This window comes from Paramormyrops kingsleyae, chromosome 18 (genome assembly GCF_048594095.1).
Source record: "Paramormyrops kingsleyae isolate MSU_618 chromosome 18, PKINGS_0.4, whole genome shotgun sequence".
Classification (NCBI taxonomy): domain Eukaryota; kingdom Metazoa; phylum Chordata; class Actinopteri; order Osteoglossiformes; family Mormyridae; genus Paramormyrops; species Paramormyrops kingsleyae.
Window position 1 is genome coordinate 2,770,796 of NC_132814.1, and position 7,500 is coordinate 2,778,295.

Consider the following 7,500-nt stretch of genomic DNA (forward strand, 5'->3'; position numbering starts at 1 on the left):
TAAACTGATAAGAACAGATTTTTTTTTTTTTTTTTTTCTGTAACCAGTCAGAGTTGGATACCCGTCGCTTCATCAACTCGGCCAACCTTCACTCATCATTCCGGCTATTTCAAATTCAATTACAATTTTTATTTCAATCAATAAAATATTACAATTATAATCTCCTTAAAAGGATTTCAAACAAGACATTAACACACCGTTAAAATTCAGCCCATATCAGAGTTTAAAATTTAAATATAAAATACATAAACCACACCAGACATTCAATAAATAAGCAAATATTAATCAAAAACCATTGAGTGTCAGTGGTTATTTTCAAAATCACCCCCAGGCTTAAAATCCCATTGCAAAGGGTTTCCGATCCTTGTGAACTTTATGGTGTGACACTGAAAAAAAAAACATTAACGCACCACCAAGAAAGGCACAGTATAAGGTGCGTGCGTTCACAACTCACGTGCCACACCGACCTTCCTGGATGGAGCTCGTACTCACCAAGATGTTAGTGGGGCTATGGCCGCAGAAGGCCCTTCCACCTTTCCTTGGCCTCGTGATAGCCCCACTGGATGATGTCCCGCTCCATCCTGAAATCCAAGTCCGCCACAATCTTTCGATATAATCCCCAGGCCCTCAAATCTGCCCCTTTATGGATGAGTGCCGACCTTGCATTCCAAAGTTCACGTTTGGTCATGCTGATCAGCAGCCACATCCGGGGCGGGAAGGGAGTCTGAGGACCTTGGGGCCACCCCATCATCACCTTATCGTAGGACAACACAAACTGCGGGTCTAGTTTCCTGCACAGGCCTTGCACTGATCTCCAGACCTCCCTGGCATACCCACAGTCCCAAAAGGCGTGCCTGAGGGTCTCCTCCTCTGAGCACTCGGGACGTGGGCAGCCTGAGTGTCTGGTCAGCTTGTGCCTGTACAGTACATCCCTGACCGGCAGCTTACCATGCACACACTGCCAGTTCAGGTCCTGCAGCCGGTTATCCAACCCCTTGGGCTGGATCCTGGTCCAGGTGTCCTTCTCCAGGCCCAGCACAGCACGGGTTCCCCTCTTCACCAGCACAGCCCGATACAGGGCTCGGTGCCTGGTGAGGGTCCCTGGGGGGAGACCTGCCGGAAGAGACTTACTCCACTTAATAGCATGGTGATAGTGGGTCGGCAGCGTCTCCGCCTTGGGCCCGGCGTTGGACCACGACGTCAACAGACGTCTCATGGGCAGGGCCAGCCACAAGTGAACAAAATACTGGTGGGGGTGTTCTAGGGGAGCCACCAGACGTGCACAGATCTGGGAGAAGAACAGGCAGTCAAGCTTGAGAGGGAAGTCAGGAACATCCCTCCCCCCACTGTCCTTTCCAAGGTACATCACTTCCCTCCTCACATACTCATACCTGCCGCCCCAAACAAGGTTAAACACATCCTTAGTTAAGCCTCTCCGCATGAAGCGGGGCATGGGGAACACATGGGTGAGGTAGAGGAGGGTGGGAAGGATATCAACCTTCAAGGCGAGAACCTTACCCAGGAAGGACAGGGACCTGGCCTTCCACATCCCCATCTTCCGCCTGGCGATCGTCAAACGCTCTTCCCAGTTTACCCGGGCAGCACCTTTCGAAAGAAAGTTAACCCCCAACACCTTGAGAGGGCCGCCGCAGAGAGTGAGCCCCCCCGGGACGTCCTCTCTCGCCTTCCAGCTGCCAAAGTACTTGACCACCGACTTGCTAAGGTTAAGTGCAGCCCCGGAGGCCTTCCCGAACGCCTGCACCAAGCCCAGGGCGTGACCGAGCGCATGGTCCGAGCACACAAACAGAGTGGTATCGTCTGCGTACTGGGCCAGCTTTACCGTCAGGCCCCCACTCCCTGGCAGGATCAGGCCGTTGATACCTGGATGGGCACGGATGGCGCTCGCCAACGGCTCTATATATAGAGCGTAGAGGAGGGGGGAGAGAGGGCAACCCTGCCTCACTCCACTTGACTGGGGAACCCAATCACTGAGGGAACCATTAATCGACACATGGCTACCAACCTCAGTATAAAGCGCATGAACCCATCCCAAGAACTTAGGCCCAAAACCTAGCCTGCTCAATACCCCAAACAGGAAGCAGTGGTCCACTCGGTCAAACGCCTTCTCCTGGTCCAAGCTAACGAGTGCCAGAGGGACATTCCTGTCCTCAGCCCAGGCGATCGCGTCCCGAATTAAATGTAAATTCCAAGTCGCAGATCGACCCGGGACCCCGCAAGTCTGGTCACTATGGACCAGGTGGGTCATGGCCTTTTTTAGGCGCTCAGTTAGGGTCTTTGCTATGATCTTTGCATCTACGCAAAGCATTGTCAGGGGTCTCCAGTTGCCAAGTTCGGCACGATCGCCCTTCTTGTACAACAAAGACAAGACCCCTGACCGCATGCTCTTGGTGAGCATGCCCTGACGCTGCACGTCCTCAGCCACTTCTAGCAGCTCCGGCCCGAGGACTTCCCAAAACGTGGAATAGAATTCCACGGGGAGTCCATCGAGACCAGGAACTTTGCGCCGGTTCATTTTGCCTAGCACCTCAGTCAGCTCGGCTAGAGTGAAGGGGGCATCTAAGCTGTCCCTTGCCTCACTGGGAAGACTAGGTTTGAGTTTAGATAAAAACTGCTCCCCTAGCTCAGGTTCGGTCTCCCTTTTCTTAAAAAGGTCACCGTAAAAACATTTAGCAACCTCCAGCATCCGGGCCGAATCGGAGACCAGGTTGCCTCCTTGGTCCCGGAGGGCAGTGAAACACTTTTCCTCACGGGCCAGTTTCACCTTATTAAAGAAGAAGGCTGTACATTTCTCATTCTCCTCCCTTTCCAAAGCCCTGGCCCAAAACAAGGAGGCCGCAGCCGATTGCTCGTGCAGGCCCCTCAGCTTAGCTTTGGCTGCCTGCACCTCCTCAAAGTTAAAAGCCCCTCCGTTGTTGTGGCGGGCATACTCCCTCTGCAGCCTGGTCTCTAGCCGTTGGATTTCGTAAAGCCTTTTAGCTTTACGCTGGCCGCAATAGTGGATAGCTAGAGCTCTAACCCTCTCTTTTACGCTCTCCCACCATGCGGCCGTGGAGACGTAGGCTGCCTTACAGCCCCGCCACGCAGTAAAATGATCCAGGAAGAGAGACCTAAAGTCTCTCTCTTCTAAGATCTCCACGTTCAGCTTCCAATAGCCCCTCCCGAAGGTAGGGGCGTCAATGGAAACTGTGGCCTCGACCGATGTATGGTCCGAGTACCACCGTGGAGACCTCAAAACCTTCCTAAAAACAACAGAGGGCGAAGCTAAAATATAATCAATACGGCTGCTGGCCCCACGACTGTTGTGCCAGGTATGGCCCGGATCTGTGGGGTTGCACGTTTTAAAACCATCAGAGAGGTTGAGGCTGCGGATCAAATTCCTAAAATGTTTAGTGCTGACATCCCCTTTCCCTTCTAAAAAAGTATTGAAGTCCCCTCCTAAAATTATGTGTCTATTAGTGACACAAAACTGGGCCAGCTCCTCAAAAAGCGCAATGCGGGACGAGGCCTCCACTGGAGCGTAAACGCACATCGCCCGGATGTGCTGACCTCTCCAGGTGGCGTCCACTCCCAAAACCCTTCCCTGCACTACAGTGAAGGTACTCACATTCTCAAAGGCCCGGTCACCAAAAAGGATGCCGACGCCTGAAGAATGGACACCACCAACGCTCCAGCAGGACTTACCCCTCTTCCACGCTTGTGAGAAAAGAGCCACGTCCCGCTGGTCCCTGAGGTGGACTTCCTGCAAGAAACAGAGATTGAAAGGGGAGGATGTCAGTTCATCAAAGACCGCGGCCCTTTTGACTGGGTTCCTCAACCCTCTGACGTTAACAGTAAAAATTTTAAAATCAGCCATGGGGGGATTAAAAAAAGAATAAAACAATAAGAAATTAAAACCATAAAAATTTTAAAAACTATAAACCCTAAAACCAGCTATTAAGACCCCTGTTCCCCCTCCCCGCTCATGCCCAGAATTTTCCCCAGCATGGAGTCCTCCAGGTAGGCCTGGTCGTTTGGTGAAACCTCCAGGCCCGAAAAGGTAATGTCCTCCTGGGGAAGGGCTGGGGACAACATTGACAAATTCCAACTTATATCTTCTGTTTTGGGGGCGGGGGGCGATACGACCTGTACAGGGGCCTCAGCTGGGGGCGCCGCCTCCTTGGGGGTACCTGTTGCCTCCTCTGCTTCCTTCCTCGTCTTCTTAGTTTTGTCCTTGGGGTCACCCTTCTTCTTCCTTTTGGTGACCCCGGCCCGGGCCTGCGGGGACTGCCCAGCCTGAGCCCGGGGCCCCTCAGCCCCCAACGGGGTCTTCACTGGGGACCTGGCCACTTCTTCCTGGGCCCCCACTGACCTCTCCTGAGGCCCCCCTGGCTTTGGGGCAGGGAGCAGCTCCCGGTCCGGCACCCGCCTCACCTGCCCACCACCCGCCAGAACGCCCGCATAGGAGCGCTGGGGGCAGACACGGGCCAGGTGCTCCTCGCTGCTACAGTGGCGGCAACGTTGGGGGCCCTTACAGTCCTTAGCCATGTGCCCGGGCTCAAGGCAGTTACGGCACTTAAGGTCCGGGCAGTCCTCCGCCTTGTGTCCATGGCCCTGGCACGACCGGCAGAAGGTAGGCTGTCCAGTGTAGAACAGGTACCCCCTGTTGGGCCCGATGGAAAAGTAGGCTGGGGGATGAAGATATCCCCCCTTTCCATCCGGCCGCAGTCGCACCTGAAACTGGCGGCGCCCATTCCACACACCCAGCTCGTCCCGGACGTCTCTGTGTCCTGGTAAAACCTCAACGTGTTTAGTGAGAAAATGGCAGACGGCCTCCGCCGACACGTAAGGATTGAACACATGCACCGTTACCACCCGCTTGTCCGTAAACCACAAGGGCTCAACCGAGTACATATTCAAGAGCGGGTGGTCGGACTTGCTCTGCTCCAGCACCCTCCGGTATGCCTCCTCAGAGGCCAAGGTAACATCCAGAAACCTCTGGGGATGGTTCCTCTGGACGCAGATCAGGTCCTCCAGCTTAAAGCCCAGCACACCAAACACCACCTCCCGGATGAAGAAGACCCTGTCGTGAAACTGGGCCTCTCCATCCAGGTTCCTCCAACGGAACCGGGCCGTGTTAAGCAGACCGCCACCTACCATCGGACCCGGTCCGGAGGAGGGGGTCGTCCCGGCCACTGGAGCCGCCGCTGGGGCCGTCACTGCCGTCCTGGGAGCCGTAGCTGCCATCCTCCAGCTGGGGTGCTCCGGCATCAGCCGTCCCACTCGGAGTGGAGCAAGGCGCAGTGTTCCAGAGGTCCTTCCGCCGTAGTCCAAGACGGGCTGAGCTAAAAACTAGACTAAAAAATAAAATAATAAAAGTGAATAAAAACAAACAAGGGCTGAAAAACACTAAAACAGGATACCAAGGTTCACCCCGTGGCAGCGGCGGTCAGGCCACCTGCTGGACACGCATTAGGATCCCCTTGGTATCCGCTAAACTAAAAAACACGACGGGTAAAACGGCTAAGAAAAACGCCAAAAGTTTTTAAAAACTTGATCTTAGCCAAAAGGCCGAGAAGCGATACCCACAAATTGCGCCCCGCCGGGCGCCGGCATGCGGGATGCCGACGGAGCTGGCGCGGCTCAGCCCTCACCAGCCCCTCTGGCAGGTGTCGCCCGGCGAGTCCACGCGTGATCCAGGGAGACCACAGCCGCGCCACCGGGCACCTAACGCCAGCCGCTAAGCCGGGCCCAGTCTTCCTTTGACAGCAGCAGTGCAGCTCTGCTTGGGCAGAGCCTCCAAAAATACCATGAACTCATCGCTATCCCTCTCCACGGAAATCTTTAGTAAAAGGCGAAAGATTTATACGGGATGAAGAGAGACCCGAGTCGATATGGGGCCGCCGCCAAGCCCGTCGCCGTTAGCCGGGCCTGCGTGACGCCCCCGCTCGGAGTAGAATGCCCAGGGGCGTCGCAGCCGCCGTCCTCGGGGCCCCGACTCCTCCCTGTCCTCCTGTCCTCTCAAAAGACAGCAATCATTTTAACAAACATGAGGGGAAATTCAAAAGGCAAAGATGACATCATGCCTTACCTCAGCGCAGCTGTCCACCGCACAAACAGTGTGTCACCTTCCTTTAAAAAAAAAAAAAAAAAAAAAAGAAAAAAAAGAAAAACGGCGGGAAACGGGGGCCACGCACAGACAGGGCCCCCCCCCTCACAGCACTCAGTCTATTAGTCACTCACTCACTCACTCACTCACTCACTCACTCACTCACTCAGTCAGTCAGTCAGTCAGTCAGTCAGTTCTGCCTTTCGACAACAGGGGGCAGTAGAGGTGCACCATTCCCGGAAGCACTGCAATACCGGGTCGATGCGTGGAGCGGACGGGGCAAGCCCCACTTCCGGCTCCCTGTTCCAAAAATCCGTTTAATATGTGGTCCCCTCCATGGGGGACGTATCAGATATTAAACTGATAAGAACAGATACTACACTTGATCTTAGCCAAAAGGCCGAGAAGCGATACCCACAAATTGCGCCCCGCCGGGCGCCGGCATGCGGGATGCCGACGGAGCTGGCGCGGCTCAGCCCTCACCAGCCCCTCTGGCAGGTGTCGCCCGGCGAGTCCACGCGTGATCCAGGGAGACCACAGCCGCGCCACCGGGCACCTAACGCCAGCCGCTAAGCCGGGCCCAGTCTTCCTTTGACAGCAGCAGTGCAGCTCTGCTTGGGCAGAGCCTCCAAAAATACCATGAACTCATCGCTATCCCTCTCCACGGAAATCTTTAGTAAAAGGCGAAAGATTTATACGGGATGAAGAGAGACCCGAGTCGATATGGGGCCGCCGCCAAGCCCGTCGCCGTTAGCCGGGCCTGCGTGACGCCCCCGCTCGGAGTAGAATGCCCAGGGGCGTCGCAGCCGCCGTCCTCGGGGCCCCGACTCCTCCCTGTCCTCCTGTCCTCTCAAAAGACAGCAATCATTTTAACAAACATGAGGGGAAATTCAAAAGGCAAAGATGACATCATGCCTTACCTCAGCGCAGCTGTCCACCGCACAAACAGTGTGTCACCTTCCTTTAAAAAAAAAAAAAAAAAAAAGAAAAACGGCGGGAAACGGGGGCCACGCACAGACAGGGCCCCCCCCCTCACAGCACTCAGTCTATTAGTCACTCACTCACTCACTCACTCACTCACTCAGTCAGTCAGTCAGTCAGTCAGTCAGTTCTGCCTTTCGACAACAGGGGGCAGTAGAGGTGCACCATTCCCGGAAGCACTGCAATACCGGGTCGATGCGTGGAGCGGACGGGGCAAGCCCCACTTCCGGCTCCCTGTTCCAAAAATCCGTTTAATATGTGGTCCCCTCCATGGGGGACGTATCAGATATTAAACTGATAAGAACAGATACTACACTTGATCTTAGCCAAAAGGCCGAGAAGCGATACCCACAAATTGCGCCCCGCCGGGCGCCGGCATGCGGGATGCCGACGGAGCTGGCGCGGCTCAGCCC

The 7,500-nt window shown here is 55.0% G+C and overlaps 5 non-coding genes across 5 annotated transcripts in view; all 5 read right to left on the reverse strand.

Annotated features, from left to right (window-relative positions):
• LOC140579958 (U2 spliceosomal RNA) overlaps positions 1-48 on the reverse strand; it is a 184-nt gene extending 136 nt beyond the window's left edge. Inside the window, exon 1 of the small nuclear RNA XR_011983750.1 lies at positions 1-48. This exon is cut by the window's left edge and continues 136 nt beyond it. This is a non-coding gene — a small nuclear RNA (U2 spliceosomal RNA).
• Positions 49-5,775: 5,727 nt separating this feature from the next.
• On the reverse strand, positions 5,776-5,889 carry LOC140580173 (U5 spliceosomal RNA). The gene has a single exon (XR_011983939.1). It is a non-coding gene; the product is annotated as a U5 spliceosomal RNA (small nuclear RNA).
• Positions 5,890-6,326: 437 nt separating this feature from the next.
• Positions 6,327-6,518, reverse strand: LOC140579828 (U2 spliceosomal RNA). Its single transcript, XR_011983677.1, has one exon. It is a non-coding gene; the product is annotated as a U2 spliceosomal RNA (small nuclear RNA).
• Positions 6,519-6,713: 195 nt separating this feature from the next.
• LOC140580174 (U5 spliceosomal RNA) lies at positions 6,714-6,827 on the reverse strand. Its single transcript, XR_011983940.1, has one exon. It is a non-coding gene; the product is annotated as a U5 spliceosomal RNA (small nuclear RNA).
• Positions 6,828-7,241: 414 nt separating this feature from the next.
• LOC140579829 (U2 spliceosomal RNA) lies at positions 7,242-7,433 on the reverse strand. The gene has a single exon (XR_011983678.1). It is a non-coding gene; the product is annotated as a U2 spliceosomal RNA (small nuclear RNA).
• Between the last annotated feature and the right edge of the window lie 67 nt (positions 7,434-7,500).